Genomic DNA, 25,311 nt, shown 5'->3' on the forward strand with positions numbered 1-25,311 from the left:
ACTCTGTAGACCAGACTAGCCTTGAATTATGTGCCGTCACTGCTGGCAGAACCTGGCTAAGTCATAAAGTAAAGGCTGCTTGCTTCCAGGGCGATCCTCTTGCTTTTGATTTTTTCCAACCAACTGTAGATCAAATCATAAATGATGGCCCCTTCACTAGTTACATGACTCTAAAAAATAATAAAGAAATCCAAGTATTTAAGTCAACAATACTACAACTGCCCAGAGGCATCTGTAATTCTCAGATTATTCAATTTTTACCAAGAGCCTAGGCATGTATGAATCTGACCCCATGCTCTATACAAGACTACATCGCTATGAGGCCAGTTTCAGTGTGCTCTTCCTCCTTTACGACCATCAAGACCAGCATAAATATCTGATGGGAAAGGGAACCAGAAGGTAGTCAATGTAGTTTATAAACAGCTTTGGCTGCCCATGTCCTGAAATTAAACTCATGCACCACCACACTGGACCTAGATAAGCAATAGCTGGGGAAAAAAGATAAACAAATATAAGGCTCATCACATTGAGTTAATGGTGGATCCAAATAAAAGTGTCTAACACATGTACAACATGATGTATTTTATAAATTATACTTATGCACTGGGAAGTTAATTTTTTCTTTTCTTTTACTTTGATCTGTATCAGGACCTTATCACTTGGATGGTTACAGGAGCAGTAGTGTTTGCAGTAGTAGGAGTTTCTGCAGCAGCAACGATTGAACACCTATTTAGCACATACTGTGTGTTAGGCACAATTATAAGACTGTACGTATATGAATTCAATTGATCACACCTTCAACACAAAATGTATCTTATTTATTACCATTTTGAAAGTAATGAATCTTAGCCATAGGATGATTATGATGGAGCACCTTGCTCAAGACTGGTAGTTGGTGGGTCAAAATTCAGATCCTGATACTCTTCTTCTTACAGCCTATACACTTTACCATTTGTCCTAGATTATTTATTCACTTACTAACAATTTACTGAGTACATATCATGTGCCAGATATTCCCCAAGGCTTTGGGGATAGAGCAGTGTTTAGATTTTCTTCTCTCCTAAAAGTTATCTTTAATTCTAGAAGGGGAAAAACATAATATGTAGAAAGAGAAATTCCAATTAGAGATTTTAGAGAAAGAAAATAAAATACATTGTGTAAAAGATGGTAACTAGGTTTGAGATACCTATTTTCACCTGTATTATGGTATAATTGACAACTGAAAGTTGTTTATAGTTAACATATAAGAGTTGAGGATGTGTGTGTGTGTGTGTGTGTGTGTGTGTGTGTGTGTGTGTGTGTGTGTGTATTTAATGCTGATGATAAAGTCCAATGTTTTTACAAGCTAGGTAAGTATCCTACAACTGAGCTACAGACCCAATCCTTGGTGTTCTGATATGTGTATGCTTTCTAAAACAAACATGTGATCTAACTAAGATATCCCTCACCTCACCTCTCATAGTTACTAATATGTTCCCATCTCTTTTGTTGTTGGTAGTGATGAGGAAACTTAATGTCTACTTTCTAATTTATTTCAAACACATAATTCAGAGTTAAATATAGTCACATTGTTGTATTCTTGTTCTAGAACTTCTCCATTATACATAATTTGAACTTTGTACCAATTGACCAAAACTCTAGTCAGATCCTCCTCTTGTTATTCCATTATTCACAATAGTTACAGTATGGAAACATTATATGTCTTTCAGAAGCCTAACAAATAGAATGTGTTGTTTATGTACAATGACATATCATTCTATCACAAAATGAAAATCCTGGATCAACCTACAGGAAATTGTGGTAACTTAAATAAGCCAGACACAGGAAAAATAATCACTGCAACATCTGACGTGTATGAGATGAGGCTACTTTGGTTTATGACTTGTTAAAGGCTTTCTGGAGAGATGTTGAAGGTAAGATGCAGATAAGTGGAATGAAACAGTCCCATCAATTTTAGAGAAGAGTCTATCATGAAGGAAGAACAGTTGCTCTATGGTGGAATGACTGAAAAGATGGGGAAAGAGGTAAATGTGGGCACAGCATGGATAATGAAGGACGAGCAGCAGAATAGTAGGGCAGGAGAGTCAGAGAGAACTGCTTTCAGAAGATTTTAATTATTTTCAAAGTGAGATGGAAAATCTTGGACATCCTTCTGCTGGAGAGTGTCATGTCATGGTCTGCTTTAATTTTAAAATTATTATTTCTGGCTGATTGGTTTGTTTGTTTTTGAGAAAATACCAGTTTAAAGGTCAAAGCAGGTAGACCCATTAGTGAGAATTGAGTGAACTAAGGCCGTGAAATCTGGCTGAGAGTTCAGGTTCTCTGCTCTGGAAACAACTAGTTTCAGCTGTAACCCAAAGGAAATGGATATTTTTAACTGTCAAGTAGACAGTGAGAGGAAGGAAATGTGCAAGAAAGGTCAAGTGGGGGACAGAATATAGAGGAAGAAAGTTGGTCAGTTCTCTGAAGATTCAGATTAATTGCCACATATGGAAGTCTTAGACAAGTGAAAGGCCTCTAGATTTGGAGGACCATATATTTAATGTTTCTGAATGCTAAGAGACCAATAAAGCTACCCTGCTCATTATAGACAGAGGGTTGAAAGACTAGGAAGCTCCAAGATGAAAATCTGAGGATCAGCTTTTATGCTCATAAAGGTCTCTCCCTCTTTTATCCTTCCAATACCTTCTACAACTCCACACAAAATCACTGAATTCTGAATTACCATATGTAATTTTTCCTTGGCTTCTTTAATAATGACTCTATTTTCCTTTCAAATAAAGTTGTATATAAGCACAGCATGCCTCCTGTGAATCCTAGCCAGTCTAGTATGCTATGAAAGCATGATAAATGTTCAATCACTAATGACCTAAGACTTTTTCCTAGATAGCCTTAGGCTTTTCTCAGGGGTGCAAAGACTATAGCATTCTGGGAAGTTAAGTAGCAGTAATGGATTTGTCAATTAGTGTAAGTATTTACTATGACTAGGTCCAAATGATGAAATTGGTTTTTTTAACCATTTGTATATAAGATACAGCACATCTGAAACCATTTCTGCAGATTAACTTATACCCAATGTTTCATCAAATTCCATTCAACAAAGCTTCCCTCTAAATATACAGCCTCAATCTTTCGCCCTCTCTCTCTATCTCTTCCTCCCCACCCCATTTTCTTCCATCTCCCTTGCATTTCTCCTTCCCTCCACCCTGCTTCTCTTCCCCCCTCTTAGCAAAACCTACTCTAATGCTTAAATAGGAAAACAAGAAGTCCTGAGCAAAATGGATGAAAGCAGTCAAGAATGTGTCATAAGGACTTTGAACTTGCATTTATGTAAACTGGAAAGTCCAAACACACAGTGAATTCTAGCAAGATGGAGACCTATAATATACTGTGTTGCTAAGTGAGGATGATCAGTAGGTTAGGTAAGAGGAAATTTTCAGTTCATAGCGCCTGCATCGAGATGTAACCCCACTCTAATTTGAGGAGCATCTGAGTATGTATTTATGTAGTTTTATATTAATTTGAGTCAGATGATTTCAAATATGTTGTGACATTTCATTTCTTAAATGCTTTGATTTCTTTTCCTCTTTGCATGATGAGTGATTCAAGACATTATGAAGTATCTGCTGGTGTTAACCTCCTCTCTTTGAAACTATGAAGAAAGGAGATGGAGTAGGCACAGAACATGCAGAAAATATATGTTGGAGGAAAGTGCTTTTTCCTCAAAGACAGTTACCATTTCATAATGAAATTCATATAAATAGCATATTTTACATGCTCCTCCATGTACCACTCAGCCATTTGTCTGATGCCTATACCATTTTGAATAAGTCAGGGTTAGTAATTATATATTGCTATTATAGAATCTATTCTAGTTAAACATAAGATTTACCAAATGTTGCCAGATAACTCACAACATGCCTGAGAGTTTGAGGGACCCTAGGTTGGACATTCTAAGTCACTAATGTGGAATTCTCTACCAAGTCATAGGGCTTTGTATATTAAAACTTCCACTAACACAACTTCCCACCCCTCTCTGTCAGTGGTTTTCAACAGCAAAGAATACAATTTTTGTGATAGCTTCCCCTCAAGATTCTGAATCTTATTCACAGTCACTTACCTCTAAAATTTAGTAGGTGAAGGACATCTGACTTGGTGACCTGTAGACAATATGCAGAAGCATAGAGGTAAGGTAGCTTGGGAAATGGGATATATGACTGCAAGATTCTTAGTACAGGAAGGTATAGTAGAGAAGGATTAAAAGAGTATTGGGTGAGACTATTCATAGTACTTGTTGTCTTTTCTCTCTAAGATATATATATATATATATATATATATATATATATATATATTCCTCTTTGCATGATGAGTGATTCAAGACATCATGAAGTATCTGCTGATACTTATATACATATATATGTATATATATATGTATCTCAGCACATTATCTGGTTCTAATTTATTTATATATAGAATATAAGGAAAGATATTGTACAATGCTCTACAGAAAGGCAGTTTCACCATTTTTCATAGAATTCCCTTTATCATCTATCAATCTGCCAAAGTTTATGGTAATTACATTTATCACCATATCATAAAATATTGGCCGCCTGATTCTCCTATTATTTATACAACTATTACACAGCCATTTTGTCATAGCAAATAAACTTGAATCCGTTCAATAGATTCATTTATTAAATATAAGTATGGGATGTTTTCATAGCATTTATCTAAAGACAAATATATGCACATTTTGAACCAAGAGCAAAAAACTACATTGAATTCGTTTCAGTAGTCTTGTAATGAAAGGTATAAGCTGCTACTTCAAGTGGAAATCTGTTTGTAGACAAGGTGCATTGAGTTCAGTGCTTCTCTTCCAGTGTTAGACTGAATCACATTTGGCAGAAAACTACAGCTGGAAACCTCTAGGGATTCATTAAAACCAGATAAGACTGAAGCATAGCAAAATGTTTTCTATTTGGACAATAGTGCCAATTTAATAGATGTATGGAAAATAAAATGATTAAGTAGCTTCTTGTAAGGACATACATCTAGCCAGATAGTTCCTAAAGACAGCCAATATTTATGTTTATCCTAACTTCTTTGGACCATAAGTGACAAGAGATGGCCTAATACCATAATATAGATATGCTAGAATACTGAAGATTAAATTGCATCACTTTCAATTTGAAGTATTAGTGAACATATTTACCTAATTTGTTTGACATAAAATCTAAGAATAGTTACTCTATAGGAGTAACACTTGCTAATGTGGACATTGGTTTGATTATGTGTATGAAATATGAGAATCTCAAACCTCAAACCAGTTAGAAATATTTTGTTAGTCAATAGTCTAATCCATCATCATTGTAGAGCATTTGGAAAAATACAGAAGTAAAATGAAATTCACCTGGAATCTGATGGGTCAGCTATTACTAATGTTACCATTTGATGAAATTCTATATTTTAAATATATATATAAGCATTTTAGTAAGCATATGTTGAAAGAAATGTTTTCTACAGTAAAGGTTGTTTTATTATATTATTGAAGCTACTTGATGGATATCTATATATCTCTTCCTCTTTATAATATTTTTACATGAATACAATGTCTTTTTAGCATACCTATGCCCTACTCCCCACCAACTCCCTCAAAGCCTCCCCAGCATGTCCCCTTCCAATTTGTGTTCTTTTATTTCTTTGAAACCCACTGAGTTCAATTACAGTTGCCCATGTGTGCACATAAGCACACAAGTGAGGGAACAACCACTGGAGAATGAGCAACGTACCAGTGGCTGACTTCTTCTGGTAAACTGATTCGCCCTTCATCAGTAGCCACCAACTGCCAATTGCCTCAACTAGGGGTGGAGACTAATGAGCCCCCACTTCATCTAAGCTGGAAATTTGACTGGTGGGTCTTATGCAGGTAGTGACAGCTGCTATGGGATCATGTCATGTCCAGAAGACAGTTTCACAGAATTTCTCCTCATACTCCGGCCTTTAGATTCTTTCTGCCATCTCTTCTGTGACATTCCCTGAGCTCTGGGAAGAGGGTGTTGATATAGACGCCCCATTTAGAGCTGATAATTCACAGTCACTTATGCTCAGCATGTTGACCAGTTATGAGTCTCTGCATTAACCACTACCCACTGCAAAAATGTTTCTCTAAGCAAGACTGAGAGCAACACATATCTCTCTATATAAACACAAATATTTAGATAGCAGTCAGACAACATGGTCATTTAGCAAAACAATAGTAGACCACCACTATGGCCTCTGTCATCCTCAACCAAAAGCATTAAAACCATCAGCTTTAATACTTGTTAAGTTTTTCACCAGTATTCTATGAACATACATATTACCAGAATTGGTGTCTGATACTTATATTAGCAATTTTGATAGCTGTTCAAAAATGCTGTCTAAAAGGCATAATTGAAGTTATAATGATACCCATTGAAATGTGCAGCACTCTAGTGGATGTTAAAATGGTCCTTTCCAGGGCTAGCTAATGCATTCCTTTAAGAGATCTCTCTGGTAGGAACTATTGGCCATTGTACAAGCTGCTTGTCTAGAAATTAGTGTATCTAAGTTCTCATTCTGGCCTCCTGCTGAGTTGCTACTTAACCTTTTTTGCTTAACTCTATATGGAATTTGAAGGGAGTTTGCAGAGGGGCATGTTTTAAATGCTCTGAAAACAAACCTCGTCTAAAGAGAAGATGCAGATGATTGTTGGGTGATACATAAGCTATCTAATGGTTGAACAGCATTTGCAATTCAGAAAAGTTAAGCTGTCTAAACAGTGAGACTACATTAATGAGAGATGAGAAGACTGCAAAGAACAAACAGAAAACCTCATCAAATGATTTTCCATGAAAAGTACAATAAAATGTCTCTTTTATAAAAATAGATAGTTGAAAACAGCAATATAATAGTGCTAAGTCACTTACTTGCTTAGTTTGGAATTTTGGCATGCAGATCCCTTTATCTCCTTCCTATTATAAAATTTCTTTTTCTGTGTCCACATTTTATTGATTATATTTATTAAAGCATTTGAATGTCACGGATCTGAGGTAAACACCAGGCTCAGTATTTATTATACTAGGGTTTGTAAATACATTATTAAGAAGAATATTATATTCTTATTAAAATAGCTAGAGTTAATCTTTCCTTAAATTCATCTGCTGGTACTTCCCCTTCAAATGTACAAGTAAAACAATTGCATATATGTATTTGTAAATTTTACTAATGAAATTTTGTTTTCATTTTTGTCTCAATTTCCATGATTCAGTGCAAGAGAATCTTTTTATCTATGTGACTGTTTAAGACCTTGCAGTTGACAGAGTAGTTAATGAATGATACAAAGAACAAAGCTTTGACAGGTTTCACAGTGACAAAGTGCCAGATCCTGAGACAGGCAAAAACTACGTTTTCCAAAATCAGCCATGAAGTTGGTATGGTTTCACTAACCATAACCACTGTTTGTGAATCTGGAAAAGAAACAGCACATTTGAAGCCGCTTACTGTTCCTGCATCATTTTTATGCTGTCTTTCCTTACAGCTTCTTCTTCTTCTATTCATTCAATGGCAGCAAAACATCTTTAAGGATGGAGGGAGACTAGAAAACTCTGGGGAAACTTAGATATTTTGTCTAGTCATTGTCTGTTTCCAGACACTGGAAACAAGGGAAAATGGGTATTGAAGAACAGAGAAAGGGGAAAATGAAGGATAAGAAAGATCAAGTATCCCCTTTTCCCTTGCAGTAATTCATGGGGTCCACTCTCTGAAAGATATGGGGAATATTAATAAAAACAACGAAGCACTATTGTATGCAAACTAAAGTTTGAAAGCCGCACTACTTCACTCCAAGGAAGCAAACTTAATAATACATAAACCTTCCACACTGACACTTGGATCAACCGATCTCTAGCTGCTTACCCACAATGTCCTCATTGAGGACATTATGAAAATTAATATGGCACCAAGAACTTTGCATATGATAAATAGCCAGATAATAGCATCTGGAAATGAAAGAATGATAAGGAATAAAGGCACTTAGAGAAGTAGCCAGAAGTCCCAACATTTATGAACCATTATGCAGACGCTGTTAAAGAGTCTTTAATACAGCACTTTGTAGGTCCTGGGAGATATGAAAATTTAAATTTCTTCCTAATAACAGAAAGGAAAGGGTTAACTAGACTGTCATTGTAGCTGACATGCAACTAGTATGCTGATATGTTGCTTGTTTCCATTCTAAGTAGCTACTGGGCAATCAAACTATGGTATTTCTTGATAGCATTTTGGATACAGGAATTTTGACCTTGGGATTTCCTGATGTAATCCATGGGGATGAAGTCATCTTCCAGTGAGTTACAAAGGAAATTTTGGGGTTGCACATGAAACAAATTTCCAAATTCTTACATTTGACAATGGGATTCTATTTAATAGGCCAATGATGTCAATAAGCCAGAGAAGACTTGCTTAACGAATACATACAAGTTTAAAATAACTGAAAGGTAGCATATAGCTTAGGGCTCTCAGGAGAAGCCAATGGAGCACTCCCTTATCAGCTCTGTCTTCTCCTATTGCTGCTTGCAGGGGATTCTCTTGACTGCCCAACTTTACCTAAGCCAGAACATGCAAAAGCTATCTCTTCTAAGTCATGTAGCCAACAAGACTCTAGCACATTTTGAGAAGCCATGGGAACATTCTTTTAGGAATTATCTCAAATAGCACCTGAAATATGAAAAAGAGCTCAAGCTACAGTATGGTTTAAAAATGGCATAAGATCAACAGATTCCAGGATAAGATCCCAAGCCTAACTGGTTCTTGAGATTTGGTAGATTGAGTGTCTTTGGCCTTGTGGCTATAGTTTCCTGCTGTCTTTTCAATCTAGCTCTTAGTTATTGAGTAAGGCACCAAAATACCACAGAACAACGCCAACAGCAGGTCTATCTGAGGTGTAAATTTAAATGTGAGAAAAGAAGCATTAGAATGCAATTATTCATATTCTTTTTTACTTTTTGTTTTCAATACATCCAGACCTCAGTTTCCCCTCCCTCTATTCCTTCTGTCCCTCTCCAACCCACCTCCCCTCTCCATGACACATCCACACCTCCACAGTTTCCCTTCAGAGAAGAGCAGGCCTCCTAGGAATATATACCAAATACAGCCTAACAAGACTAGGCACATCTGTGCCTCAAACACAAGCGCGCTCAAGTTTGTAAAAGAAATACTACTACAGCTGAAACCACACATTGAACCACATACATTGATAGTGGGAGATTTCAACACACCGCTCTCACCAACAGGCAGGTCATCTAGACAAAAAAATCAACAAGGGAATACTGGAGCTAAAAGATATTACAAAGCAAATGGACCTAACAGACATATATAAAACATTTCACACAAACGCAAAAGTACATACCTTCTCAGCACCTCATAGAACCTTCTCTAAAATTGACCACATACTTAGTCACAATGCAAGTCTTAACAGATATGAGAAAATTGGAATAACCCCCTGCATCTTATCAGATCATCATGGATTAAAACAACCACAATAACAGAAAGCCTACAAACTCATGGAAACTGAACAACTCTCTACTGAATGACTACTGGGTCAAGGTAGAAATAATGAAATTAAAGACCTTGAAGAATTCATTCTAAATTAATACACACCATACTCAAACTTATGGAACACAATGAAAGCCATGGCAAGAGGAAAGTTCATAGCACTAGATCTCATACTAGCAACTTAACAGCATATCTGAAAGCTCTAGAACAATTATCCATATTCTAATATAGAAGATTAACACTCCCTCATAAGCAGCACAGGAGGATCTTAGAAGTGGCTTAAGATTCAAGATGCCTACTTGTTATTTCAGATGTGGATATAGTCTGGCCAACAGAGGAATGAATGAGCTGAAATAGCAAATCATCTATCATAGTTTTATATAATTCTATCAGACATATTGTTCTTCCATAAGAACCCAGAGCAAAATACATAGGGAACTCAGAGAGACGGGTATTTTACAAAGTAGAAGTTATCTTGGTATAAGAAGGAAACAGATTTGAAGGCCAAATAAACCAGTTTCAATCCCAGATCTTTCATTAAATGTATTTTGTAAATTTAATCACCTTGATTTGAGTATTCTAACTTCTCAAGTGGAGCTACTAATAGCACCAGTTTATGAACATTTAGTGCAGATTTACTAAGTGATATATATGAGATATAGTATATATCTTATACATAAGCATATGATACATAGTAGGTACTCAGTAGATAGTTCTCAATTTTGATTCATTTTGTCCGTTATTTCATCCTTGTAGAGGATAAGGGCTTGAGACCCAGAGGCAGGTTTATAAAGGCTGAAAAGTGAAAGATGACTAAGCACAGTACTTCTCTTCTCCAGACTATAGCTAATGACAAACTACTACTGCCATCTGGGCTTTGAAAGGTTCCTCTGTAGCAATCTGGGACGCACAAAAAAGGCAACTAAAATAAACAGTTCATTAAGTCTTAACATTTAATGGGTATGACAAGAGGCAGGATGAAAAATGAACTGTATTCTAAGGCCTCCTTGGTCTGCTCTGTGCATCTTTGCTCTGAAGATTTTATGCAACAAGATGAGCTTGCTTGAGGATAAGCTTGTAGAGGTTTAGTGTGCTCACTTGGAAGGCTGGGATTTTCACTGCAAATGCCTGATAATGGTCCCTATTCATGAAATTGCACATAGATTCATCAGCAAAGTCTTGAATTTTAAGGTATAAGCTAAAATTCCTTAGTATTGTGGTCAGTATTTTGTGAGTATGCAGACCAAGAAAAACATCTTTCTGCTGGGAAGGATGTAAACAACAGTGGCCTCCAAGCAAGCTGCCCTGCTGACTTCACCTAGGATAAGCCATAAAGGTTTCTCCTCGACAGCCCTCCCTCATGGAGTAGTGGTACAAAGAACTGAAACCAGAAAATAGCTGAAAGATGCAAATACTTATGAGTCAAATTATTTCCCTTGCTAAAATCTGCAGGTGCTTTAAGAATGGCTGAGAAAAATCAAATGCATTAACAAATCCACCACAAATTGTATACAGAAAATTAGAGCTCCCTATGATCAATTTGCTTGAAAATAAATTTGAATTAGAAGGCATTTCTTTAATGCCCAGCTTTTCTTTCCATAGGGCCTTTTTGGATGGAAAAGAAAGAGGTTTTGATTCATAATGAAGCAAGCATAAAGGGACACAACTGCTTTCTCATTGGTCATACTGTGCTAATGACCAATTGCCAGGATCAGTTGAAAATGTCCTCAAACAAAGGGCAGAAGTTGTGTTTGGCTTCTGAATTGTGCATTTGGAGTCAAAACAGTGACACAAGTTTCATCTACCCATTAGCTATAGCTAAAATCTATTATTAAGTTCTGATTCTGAGCACCAGGCAGTCTGTGTGTGTCTGTGATAGTTCTTCTTGGTCATGAAGGAGATATTATAATTTAGAAAGGCAAAGAAAGAAATAAAATTAGTTTCCATTAAAATTAAAGGGAAGCATTAGCTGAGTTCATTAAGCCAAGTCAGAGCCATTAGGAAATGAAATTACATATCCCAAATAATGAAGCCCACAGATAGAGCAGTAAGTATGGACTCTATCTATTTCTATTCTAAATTTATCCAGTATTACTTCAAAACCCTGCCAGCAACATAATTCATTCTCTCATTTCCCTTTCCTAGAGTTTTAGAACTTTACGTAAGGGGCTAAAATTAACCTATGTTGTAAGACACTTACTAGAAGGTTATTCATGTTTTTAGTCCCTGGCAAACCAGTCTGTGTTATCCTGTAAAATTTCAAAGGAAGTAATTACCACATTTCCTAAACACTGCTGTATCAGTCAGAGTCCCAGTATGACAATGCTGGCATGCCCAGGCAGTATACATGAGTGTGGGTTAGCATACAGACTGCTCTGACACAGACAGAGTCAGGGCAGGAAAAACTAACAACGATTATGTAGTGACTGGGGACTGACAATGAAGGGAAGCTACTTCTATGTTTAGGATTGAAATAATCAGGGTAGTAAGGAATGCTACCAGAACTAATAGGACCTGTAACTGTGGAGAAAGTATTAATAAGTATTGTAACCTTTGGCAAATTATGATAGCTACGACCGAAAGCATAGCCAAGTTGGTTAAAGGGTGGTGAATCAATGCCTTGTCCACAATCTCACTCTGTCTGGGCTTTGATCTTGATATCTTCAATGAATTAACTCTGATCAGAAGTCCCAGGTAGGGATCCGGAATGGGCAGTGTCGAGCCCATGCAGTGCAAGGACAAAAATCAGAGCAGAGAATGGTGATTAGTGACTGCAGGAACAAATGTGAAACCAATCTGGTTCAATTGTGAGCAATAGGGATTCAAATCCCACAGCAACATTCTTTAAAATGTTTCATTTCTTCTTCAACTGGCTCTTTCTTAATCCATTGTTCTTAACAAAATTCTGTGAGTTCATATGTGCCTCAGTCCTGTTGTGTCTGGAAGACATTATTTCCGTGGAGTCATTTACCACCTCTGGCTCTTACACTCTTTCTGCCTCTTCTTCCACAGGGTTCCCTGAGCCTTGAGGCTGGGGATTTAATAGAGACATTCCATTTAGGACTGAGTCTTCCAAGGTTTCTCACTCTCTGCACATTGTCCAGCTGTGAGTATTTGTTCCTATCTGCTACAGAAGGAAAATCTTCTGAAGATGGCTGATCAAGACACTGATCTATGAGTATAACAGAATGTCATTAGGAGCCATTTTTATTCCTATATTCCTTTAGCAGGACATTAGTATTTGGTTTTCCCCTAGCTAGCCCATGGCCTATCTAGTCTCAGTTTCTTGGCCACCTAAACAGTTTCAGGTATGGGTATTCAAAAACCTTTTCTCGCTTTTCCTTCTATGTACTCATTAGTAGCTTCTTCTGATCCCCTCTCCATCTTTTTTCTTTTATTGAAGATATTTTTTTCATACAGTATATTATGATTACAGTTTTCCCTCCCTGTTCCTCTCTACCTCTCCTTCCAGATTCACACCCTTTCTGTCTCTCATTAAAAAACAAAAAGGCATCTAAGAAGTAATAATAAAATAAAATAAAACCAAGAACAAATAAATCAGAATATGACAAAACAAACAAGAAAAAGAGCCAAAGAAAAAGCATAAGAAACACATATATACAGAGAGACACACATTCACACATACAGGAATCTCATAAAAGCACAAAAACAGAAGTCAAAATATATACACAAAGACCTGCAAGTTAAAAAAATATGCACCGACTTAACATTACGAGACAACCTCCAAAGATGCTATTGAACTTGTTTTGTGTTAGGCATCTACTGCTGGACATGTAGCCTACCCTTAAGAGTAGTTTGTTTCCCTAGTGAGGCTCCTTGGAGAAAACTAATTTTTGATTTGCAAGTGAGCTATCAATTGAAGACAGCTTCTGGGTTCAGGATGTGAGTATGTGTTCACTTTTCCTCTCAGCTTTAGAATCCCATTTGTTGCAGACCCATGCAGGACTTGTGCATGCTGTCTCAGTTTCCATGAGTTCATATGTATGCCAGCCCTGTTGTGTCTACAAGGCCTCGATTCTTTGGTGTCCTCCACACCCTCTGCCTCTTACATTCTTTCTGCCTCTTCTTTCACAGAATTCTCTGTAGCTAGAGTTTTCCTGCCTGGCCCACAGTCAGGACAAATTTCTCTCACCTGCCAGTCCCACAGCCGCTCAGACCCGACCAAGTAAACACAGAGACTTATATTGGTTACAAACTGTATGGCCGTGGCAGGCTTCTTGCTAACTGTTCTTACAGCTTAAATTAATCCATTTCCATTAATCTATACCTTGCCACATGGCTCGTGGCTTACCGGCATCTTCACATGCTGTTTGTCATGGTGGCGGCTGGCAGTGTCTCTGACTCAGCCTTCCACTTCCCAGCTTTATTCTCCTCCTTGTCCCGCCTATACTTCCTGCCTGGCCACTGGCCAATCAGTGATTTATTTATTGACCAATCAGCAACACACTTGACATACAGACCATCCCACAACAATTCTCTGAGCCCCAATGGGAGGGATTTGATGGAGACATCCCTTTTAGGAATTAGTGATCCAAGGTCTCTCACTCTCTGTGTATTGTCTGGCTGTGGATCCCTGTATTTGTTCCTATATACTGATGATGGCCAAGAAAGGCACAAATCTATGAGTATAGCAGAATGTGGTTAGAAGTCATTTAATTGCTACATTCATTTAGTAGAACTGTAGTATTTGGTTTTATCTTAGGTTCCTGGTCTATCTAGTCTCAGGTCTTGACCAACTAAGTAGTGTTGGGTATGGGTTACATCTAATAGAATGGGCCTTAACTTAAATAAGATAACAGTGATTACTTGTACAAGCTTTATGCCACTATTGCACCTGTGTATCTTGCAGGCAGGTCATCATTGTAGATTAAAGGGCTGTAGCTGGGTTGGTGTTTACCTTTCTCCTTTGGTGTTGTGCAGAGAACCTTCCAGTACTATGGATGTTAATTTTTTCATAAGAATGAAGGCTCTAGGTTGGCACCAGCTTGACTTCTCCATGTTCAATGAGTTGTGTGCATGTTGTCTTCTGGGAATAGGGCATTATTGTCAGTTTATAGAGAGCCACCAACAATCTTGGAAATAGCCTGTGTTGTTTGGGGGTTTCCATGGAATCCTTCAGACAAGAACTTGTTTAGATATAACCCATTCCCAGTACTGGAAGGCAGCCTCATTTGTTGATGAGAGATGTCCAGTTGGAGCTCTGTCCCCATTATTTGCAATTTCATTTAGATCAACTTCATATATGATAAACTGTGATAAAATGAAACTTCAAGAGTATATTTGGTGAGGCTGAGATCTCCTTCCAGGATAGATGATAGTACTTCTTGAAGTAATTCAGCCAGTAAATAAACAAATGCTATGGTTTGAATGGACTCTAAAGCTTTGGTCTTAGAAACTTGATCCTTCCTGAAGCCATGTTGAAAAGTAGGATCCAGTGAGAGCAGAGCTAAGTGTATCTGGTTCCACCTGTACAAAGGTTTCTTGAAAACCTAACAGAAAACACAAAAAACCTACTTTCCCAAATTCAGGACTCACAGTAGAGTTGTTGAAAATAGTGCAAGCCCAACTGATAATCCTTGCATATCAGGGTCAAAACTTACAGGTGAAACCTTTAATCAAATACTTTCATGAATTAATTGTGGTTTGTCCCTTCTAAATGTACTTCTCGATGTTGACCAGTGGTGACACCATTAGAAGGTGTTTGAATCTTGTCAGGCTCTAATGTCACATAGGGATTAATGAAGAGCTTGCGGGATTCAACTAGTTTCAGGAGGTTAATAAAAAAGCAAATAAGGCTTAATCCACTTTTGGGGCTTCCTCTCTCATCAAGCGATACTTTCTGTTTTTCTGCCATGTTATGATACAGCATGAAACACTCACCAGAAGATGAGTAGATTATATTTCCCAGTCTCAGAAACGATGAATCAATGCTAAATACTTTAAAAAAGTAGACTGTGATAACAATTTAGAGCAACACTTGAGAGACTAAAAGCATCACCTAAGGCATGTGGGTAGAGGGAACCTGTGTTTTTTTTTCCCTGTGTGTGTGTGTGTGTGTGTGTGTGTGTGTGTGTGTGTGTGTGTGTGTGTTTATTATAAGTAGCTATGGATGCATGGAAATTTAGGAAGTCTTATGCATATCCATTGCCAGACATTATGTTTAAACAAGGTCTGAGATGTTCCTAAGGCTTAATCCTGTTTTCACCAAAAGTTTAGGATCTAACACAGAACTAATCTGCAAGAACAAGGAGAGGAGTCTTTTATTTGTGTTCCTGGAGGACAAGAAATTCCATGTGAAAGCACTGAGTATAATCTACTTCAACACTAGTTCTTATATATGACAACAGTCTTTAGCAGAACAATGTGGTTTAGTTGCTAAGCAAATGAATGGATGGGGTTTTCCCATGTTTTTAGAGATTAGCATATACTGCAGAAAAGAGAGAATCTCAGAGAGAAGGTAGTACTTGATGCAGCCGGGATAGGATGTTTTATGTTTAGCAATGGAGTGGCATGTAGTGAGAGGAATGGTTTTAGCCATGCAATAGGTAATCTATACTATAGAAAGCAACATCTAACACTCACTTTAAAATGCCTCACTCTCTGCAATAGAAGGCCCAGACTGTCTTCTAGGAAGGACGAGGAAATAAGTCACTACCCAATAATTCCTATGAAAGTTCAGGAAAGTTACTTTCTCCACTGTGAAGATTTTCATTTCCATTAGGTTGGCAAGGATTGTAACTAAACTGATTAGCGCTTATGAAGAGGACTGAGAAAAATAGTAGAAGTTGAAAGCTAGTGACTATTTAGTGATAGAAGTAAGAGGAACTTTGTGCACATTCTAGTCTTTGCACATGAGGAAAAAAGATCAAGTGATAGAATATGACTTTTCCAACAACTAATTGAGGACATAGACTTTGAGCTACTTCTGACTTTTTGATAATTGTATTCTAGCAGTTTTCTTGGAAACAGGGAAGCAAGTTAATAGAACACTTAAAATAATTCATTAATATTTTCTTTTCAATATTTTCACAAAAAAAGAAATACAGGTATTAGTTGATGTTGTACATGGACATGTCTATCCCTTCAAATATAGTATTTTAATAAAGTATTGTATATCATCTATAATTTATGGTTCTTGAGTAGTTAAAACTTTGTTATATGTTCAACATAATTTACACAATAACTGTATTGGATAGTGATTATTGTCTGTAATTTTATATGGTCAAATAAAACCCAAAAACATTTAAATGAATATTCATATACAACTAAAAACTAAATAAAATTCATAGCTAAATTTTTTTAACTTCAAATCAACTCTAGGAATTTTTCTTCTCTTTATAGTCTGTGTTGCTACATCCTACCAATAAAAACCTGTGTGTTTCTTTTGCCAAGAAATACCTGTCTACTTCTCTGGGACAGCTAATATACTCTCTAGGCTATCTGTTGTAAGCACCCTGCACTGCCAAAAGAGGATTACATCTTCCTTCATCTTCAGTAGAGTTTCCCTAACAATGTTTAACAAAAACAGAAGCAATAGACAATGTGCCATTTAAATGCAACTCTGAATTGAACATATACATTTGTTGTAATGGATACTACAGAAATTTTACTTCCATACTTTGGAAATAATGTCAAAATAATTCTTTAAAAATTTTGTGGCTGATTTTTCAAACTTTTAAAAATTATTAGAACATATTCATTATTCAAAGTGACATGTTTTGTTATGACATTTTTGTATGTGTGCATCATATACTTGACTCCTATTCATCCCTATTACCTTTACTAGTCACCTTTCCTGCTTCCACTGGCCTTCTCCTCATTTCTCTTTCAAAATAGAGTTAAAAGTGAATATAATTCTAATTATAGTAATTATGTACAATTTAGATTCCACATATGAGAGAAAACACAGTTTGCCTTTCTGTGTCTTCCATTACTCAACATGATGTTATGCCATACTTGCATGCATTATGATATTGAAAATTAAAGGTATGTAAAAGTATTATGTCAGCAATATTTTACATCAGTAGACAATCTACTATTATGTGTGATCTTCAACCATGCAATATCATGTATTATATCTCTGCTTGTATGATTTTAATCATCAAGATTTACTGGGGAGATTGGAGTAACATTGTTAACATATGTACCCCAAAAGAAAATTGAGTATATTAAAAACTGCAGGACTGAATATAAATAATGGTCAGGATTAATCATAAGATGTTCCATAGGGCTTATTCTATTTCTTTCAGGAAAATGCTTTGAAAAAACTTTCTGTCAAAACTCAGTAATTGGTATACCTGCAGAATGTCCCTATCCTTTATACTTTTTTTTAATACTTAGGAGATGTGCGCACATTCAACAATATGTAACACTGTACAATGCCATTAGGATCTGATGCTCATTACTAGGAAGGATACATCTGATGGGAACTGTGATTGCTTTCCACTAACACATTCACACTGATTGACACTATATCTATTCTATCAGCCCTAATGGTTTTTTCCAGTTGCTGTAGGGAGTTTTCCCTCATCATCAGTGTGAAATGCCAGCCTTATAATAGCCACCGCCTGGAGTTAGAAGCTAACAATCTATTACACCAAACTCTGAGAATCAATTAAACTGCTTTATTGAATCAATGACTCAAACTTTCATCAAGCATCGTCTCCAAGGCCCTAAAGGACAACCATTCCTCCCTTAGATATCCATTATCTCAGTATTTTTCCTTTTTAATTCTCCAGTATATCAGTCCATTTTCTATTTTGGCAAAAGATGCATGCTATATGTGCTAGGCTAAGGAAGTGGATGTTACTGTAACACCACCTAATAGCAATTATAATAAAGAAGGTGGTAAGGTGGGAAGAAGAATAAATAAAATATTAGTTTTTATTATCCTAATAATAATTTTTTAAAGAATTAAAGCCATCAAAAAAATCTCAAACCCCCATAGCACACAGATGTTTGTTTTTTCCAAATTACCTAGTATACTACAGAGACATACATGCTTTATGCTTTAATTGTACAAAAATTAAATTTATTATTGAAGTTAAATTAATCTTACATTTAACAGGAGGAAGACAGGTATACAATTCATTAAGAAAATTATGTAAAAGAAGAAATAGGATAGTTCTATAACAAAATAATTTTGAAATAATAATATTGTCACATAATGGGTAAGCTCAATGAAACAGAAAACAATTTCTTGATAAGTATCACATACAGGGCATATATTAATATATAACTAAAATTTTGTGTTAATTTAGTGGGAAATAGAAATATTTCACACACGATGAAACAAAACTCAGTTTAATCATATAAAAGTAAAAACTACCATGGAAAAATCTGAACTCAAATGATATGTTTAAGACCTCATTACTACCTAATACTCTATTAGCAATTCAAAATGGGTAACAATTCTTGTAAGTTGTCATTTATATGAAATCAAGAAATATATAAAAGAAGATATTAGTAAATACAAAAAAAGATAAAATATGGGAAAATTTAGCATCACAAAAATAGTGACAACATTTCACCTATTATACTGGCAAATCCATACAAAATTATAAAAGCTGGCATTGGCAATGGAATGTAGAATAGGAATGTTGATGGGTTGCAACTGAGAGAGAAATCTAATGACTTTCTGAAGGCAATCCAGCAACATTAGCCAACTCTAAAAACATTCATCAGCTGGAAGACAACGTTTCTGCTTCTAGGAATTGATTGGAAGGAAAATATCATGGAAATTAGAGATTTAGATGAAAGAATGTCTACTTTAGTATTATACATTATGCTCCAAGTTATTTCTTAATTTCTCTCCTACATTTCGACAATACAGAATTTTGTTGTAAGAAAGAAGGAATAAATTGCTTATTATCAAAGTAAAATGAAGAAGCCATTGACTTAATAGAAAATAGAGATGAGATCTCAAGCCTAGATGTACTTCATTAACATACAGAATAACTTTTTAAAATGATATTTTTTGGAGATTATGTCATTTCTGGCTTCTGGTTTCTAATGCTGCATCATTTTCTCATGTTAACAAGCCAAAGACAATGAAAATATCTCTTTCCATCATTCCTGGCCCACAGAAGAAAGTTACCACTTAAATTCTCACTGGTTCTCCTTAGCACATTCCCAAGGACCCTAAAGAGTGCTAATTCCTTTAGATTCCACCATGGAACATAATTCTCTAGTGGGCTTTACAGAATATATCCATTTCTGTATTTCCACTTCCCTGAGGCTGTCTATTACTTCTTTTACCATTAGCTAGGGCAATTCTATTTCCATGTCCCACAGGATGAGATGTGTATCATCTTCTCTAGGCTTTCAAGACACACTTGCGCAGTGAGTTTTTCCCATCAGAGTCCTTTGCCAGAGTGTTAAATCCTGTGTCCTTAGCAAGTGTCCTAAGTTAATGGATTCTTGATAATTCATCATTGAACTCCAGCTCCCTTGTAGAAGCTTGCTCAAATTTTATTCTAATGGAAAACTATGTCATCTACAGACATACTCCCAAGTAATTGCAATTGCGCTGGGCATGTAGTTCAGTTAATACAGTGCTTACCCAACATGCATTAAGCCTTGACTTCAGTCCACAGAAACACATGAAAGCAGGCTGGTGGTAACACCTGTAAACCCAGCACTAGGGAGGTAGAGGCAGGAAGGTTAGGAGTCCAAAGTGTTGCACTCTTTTAATGTGTAGTGTTGATCCTCTCATCAGAAATGTGATCTACTATGTCAGGTCCTACAGAGACTTACTTTCAGCTATTGGTTTAGAAACCAGGAAATCGGATAAGACACCTCGGCGGGATATATGGTACCAGTTGTGTTGCACTGGGGAGGCCTCTACAGTTTCTTTCCTCATTGAAGAATCATTAATTTTTAAGTCCAGAATGGTGTGCTGCTTTTGGAGAAAAAAACAAAAACAAAATAATTCCTACAGAGCCTGCATCCTACAGATTATCGTTTTTGACTCTGCCTGTTCTGTCACTTTGATGTCTCTTGTTAGGTTATCAAAGGGTCACATTATAGAGTATCATTGCAACTTAGTCAGCAACTAGCAGTCCTTCCTAGACTACATCAAAATTTTAAACTTTTGTTTTTCACAAGGTGTCTTTTTTTTGAGACAGAGTTTCTCTTGTGTAGCTTTGGAGCCTTTCCTGGAACTCACTCTTTAGCCCAGGCTAGCCTTGAACTCACAGAGATCCACCTGCCTCTTCCTCCCGAGTGCTGGGATTAAAGGCTTGCACCACCATCTCCCAGCTCACAAGGTCTTAGTTAGGATTTCTATTGCTGTGAAGAGACACGATGACCATGGCAACTCATAAAGGAAAACATTTGACTTGGGGGCCTTACAATTTCAGAGATTTAGTCCATTATCTTTATGGTGGAACATGGAGGTGTTAAGGCAGACATAGTGCTGGAGATGGAGCTGAGAGTCCTACATTTTGACCCATAGACAACAGGAAGTAATCTGAGACACTGGGCATGGCTTGAGCGTATATGATTTCTCAGAGCCTGCCTCCACAGTGACACACTTCCTCCAACAAGACCACACCTACTCCAACAAAGCCACATCTCCTAATACTGCCACTCCCTGTGGGGGCCATTTTCTTTCAAACCATCATATTCCACTCCCTGGCCCCCAAAGATTGTAGGCATATTACACTGCAAAAATATGTTCAGTTCAACTTCAAAGTATCCATAGTCTATAACAGTCTCAAACTTTATTTAAAAGTCTGAAGTGCAAAGTCTCTTCTGAGATTCATGTGATCTCTTAACTGTAACCCTTATGAAATCAAAATCAAAAAGCAGATCATATATTTCCAACATATAATGGCACAGGATATACATTACCATTCCAAAATGTAGGGAAGAGGGCATAGTGAGGAAACACTGGACCAAAGCAAGACTGAAAAACTCACTGGGCAAACTCCAAACCCTGCATCTCTATGTCTGATGTCAAAATGCTCTTCAGATCTCCAACTCCTTTTAGCTTTGTTAACTGCAATACATTTCTCTCTCTAGGGAAGGTTCCACTCCCTGTTAGCAGTTTTCCTGGGCAGGTATCCCATGGCTCTGGCATCTCCAACATCTTGAGGTCTCCAAGGCAATCCAGGCTTCAACTTCAAGCAATGGCCTTTCTGAGCCTCCGTTCCGGGATACCCCAGACACATGCCTGGCCTCAGTGGCTTTCTTTAGTTACAGAGGCAAATTCCTTTCTGTCCTTATAACCATAACCATGTGGCCAAAGCTACCAAGTTCTCCTGCTGGAACATAGCCCCCTTGTTCAATTACATCTTTATCAACTTCCTGTTTTCAATGGTTTCCTTTACTGCCTAAGCTTGGCTGTCCTGAAACTGGATCTGTTGACCAGGCTGGCCTTGAACTCAGAGATCTGCCTGCTTCTGCCTCTGGAGTACTGAGATTAAAGCTGTGCACCACTACACTTGACTCTAAGCTTTTCTTTGATTCCTTTTCACAAGTTGGAAACTTAGCTGGGTGGGATCTTGCCCTGAGGTCACCACTCCCTTTATTCCATTTCTTAACCTATTTGTCTTCTTGAACACAGGACTTAGCTCCACTCCACTTTCTGGTTCTCCTTTTCTACTCAAATATTTTTCCTTGCTCTGTTTGCTTCTTTTCATTATATATTTTCATTAGAGTTAGCACTAGTAACCACAGAACAGAGTCTATACTAGGCTATTTTAAGTTTTCCTCTGCCAGGGGAATTAATTCAAAACTCTTCACTTTAGCCTCAGGTAGACTTTTCAGACAAGGGCAAAAAGCAGCCACATTCTTCACCAAAATATCATAAGACTGGTTTCTGGGTCATATACTAACATTCTTCTCCTCTGAAACCTCTTGATTCGGACATGTACAGTTCAAATCACACTCAGCACCACTGCCCTCCGGGTTCCTACTAGGATGGTCCATTAAGCAGCACTTAAAGCATTCAACTGCTTTTCTAATCTGTGGTCCCAAGATCCATATTCCTTTAAACAAAAGCATGGTCAGGCCTTTCACAGCAATACCCAAGTCCTTGATACCAACTTCTGTCTTAGTTAGGGTTTCTATTGCTGTGAAGAGACACCCTGATCATGGCAACTCTTAGAAAGTAAAATATTTAATTGGGGTGGTTTACATTTTCAGAGGTTTAGTCCATTATCTTAATGATGCAACAGGATGGTGTGCAGGCAGACGTGGTGCTGGAGACATAGCTGAAAGTCCTACATCTTGACTTGCAGGCAACAGGAAGTGTTCTGAGACACTGCGTGTGGCCTGAGCATATATGAGACCTCAACGCCTGCCTCCACAGTGACATATTTCCTCCAGCAAGGTCACACCTACTCCAACAAAGCCACACCTCAAAATAATGCCATTCCATTTGGGGGCCATTTTCTTTCAAGCCACCACACAAGACATTCTAAACAAAAGCATATAACTAACTGTCACTAAGACCAAATATGCTCAAGGTCACAGAGAAAATCTTAATATGCTTAAAGTAGTTTAGACTATACAAACTGTTTTCTGACTAAAATAAAATTAAACTTGACAAAACAAAGTAGAAATAAGTCAAAATAATTTAACAATAGAAATTGGAAAGCATTTTGAGCTGAATAGTAAGAAAAACATAACATACTAGAAAATCCATGGGATACAACTAAAGTAATACTAAGAGGGATAATTATGACATTGAATTCTAGACTATAAAAGAAGGAGAATTGCACCAGTCTCTAATGTTTCACAATGAAAACTAGGCAAAGAAAAGAACATGTAACAACAATCAAGGAAAGGGAAAATGTAAAGATAAGAGCAGTGGGGTTGGAGAGATGGCTCAGCAGTTAAGAGCACTTTTTGCTCTTGTAGACTACCTATGTTAGTTTCCTAGTACACACAAAGTAGATCAATACCATCTTTAATTCCAGTCTCAGGGATTCTGATAATCTCCATATGCTCCTGCATGCATGTGCTGAACATACATATTCAGGTGTGCATGCAGACACAAGCGCATGTTCACACACACGAAAAAAAAATTTTTTTTAAAGATAAGAGCTGTGTACTTGAGAAACAAAGGGAAAACAGATTTCTTCAAAAGTCAACAAATTTGCTAGGCGGTGGTGGTGCACACCTTTAATGCCAGCACTTGGGAAGTAGAGGCAGGTGTATCTTCAAGATTAAGACCAGCCTGGTCTACAGAGTGAGTTCCCGGACAGCTAGGGCTACACAGGGAAACCATATTTTGGAAAAACAAAAACAAAAAAGAGATCATCAAGTATAAGTCTAAGAATGGGGAGTACATCTGTGCATGGTAGTGCACACATGTTAATCCCAGCACCAAGGATATGGAAACCAGATAGTCAAAGTCAACCTGGTTTGCATGCAGAGTCCCAGGCCAGATTATACAACTAGAGCCTGTCTCAGAAGAAAGTGAGAAAAGAGCTGGGGGAGGAGTCACTATAAACAATGATAGTATTAGAAAGATACAAACCAATTATTAAAAAACAGCACAATGGCAAATTCTATAGTTTAAACAAAACATATGAATTCCTTAAAAGATTTCAAAGCTCACTTAATGAGACTTAAGCAACATGAGTTGTGCCATGTAACTCTAAGAAATGGAATTTTTAGTTTATATGTTTTCAACTAAGAAAAATCTTACTGAAGAAAGTTCCACTGATAGATTTTTATCAAGTGCTTAAGGAAGAAATAATGACAATTCTGCAGAAATTTTTCCATGATGCATAATAAAAAGGACTGCTTCATAACTGAACTTATGAGACCAGCATTATATTCCTAAGGAAATCAGATAAAGACATACTAACAAAGAAAAGTGCACATTGAAGTTCATCGTAACATCGATTCAAAAATCTCCAATAAAATACTACCAAATATAAACTCACAATGCATACAATGGGAGAATGCATCCAGAATAAGTAGGGTTTCATGTCAATCAGAGTAGGTCATCATAATAGTGTGTCAAAGAAAAAAAACATGCAACTATTTTAATAGATATGGAAGATGCTTTTGAGAAAATTTAGCACTTATTTATGATAAAGGAAAAAGTTGTAGAAATCTAATTGTAGAAAATAACTTCCTCAACCAATTAAAGGCTACATCTCCTAAAAGTTTTCCCTCATTCTTATTGATGATGTGCTTTCATTCTTCCCTTTCTCTCTCCTTCCTTCCTGCCAGCCTGCCTTCCTCTTCTTCCTTCCTCCTCTCCCTTCCTCTCCTCCCTCCCTCCCTCACTTCCTCCTTCCTCCCTTCCTTCCTTCCTTCCTTCCTTCCTTCCTTCCTTCCTTCCTTCCTTCCTTCCTTCCTTTTTGTACTGGGATTCAACTTAGAGCCATGAACATGTTTAAAAATGCTCTACCACTGAGCTACATTCCAAGCACTCTTTTTACCTTTTTTTTTGGACAGAGTCTCATTAAGTTTACCTTGACCTCACTCTAGTCAAGGAAGACATTGAACTGGAGTCCTTGCCCCAAGTTTTTGAGTACCTGGGATTTATAGGATTGTGCTACCAGGCTTGGTTCACTATTTCTTTAGTAGTGGGGGGGGGGAGTTTACATTAAAAGTGACTTTTCATAACATTTTAACAACTTACTGTATGTTTTTAAAATGTGGGTTAATGGAAAATATTCTAATCTTATCAATGAGAAGATATCCATCAGCTACTCTGGGAACTCTCAACTGTAGTTTTTTTCAGAATGTAAATCT

At 37.0% G+C, this 25,311-nt stretch overlaps 1 non-coding gene across 1 annotated transcript; it reads right to left on the reverse strand.

Moving 5' to 3' along the window:
- Nucleotides 1–272: 272 nt before the first annotated feature.
- On the reverse strand, nt 273–401 carry LOC128118189 (small nucleolar RNA SNORA61). The gene has a single exon (XR_008221045.1). It is a non-coding gene; the product is annotated as a small nucleolar RNA SNORA61 (small nucleolar RNA).
- Nucleotides 402–25,311: the final 24,910 nt, after the last annotated feature.

Source organism: Peromyscus californicus, unplaced genomic scaffold (genome assembly GCF_007827085.1).
Source record: "Peromyscus californicus insignis strain IS unplaced genomic scaffold, ASM782708v3 Scaffold_10__1_contigs__length_136768540, whole genome shotgun sequence".
NCBI classification, from domain to species: Eukaryota; Metazoa; Chordata; class Mammalia; order Rodentia; family Cricetidae; genus Peromyscus; species Peromyscus californicus.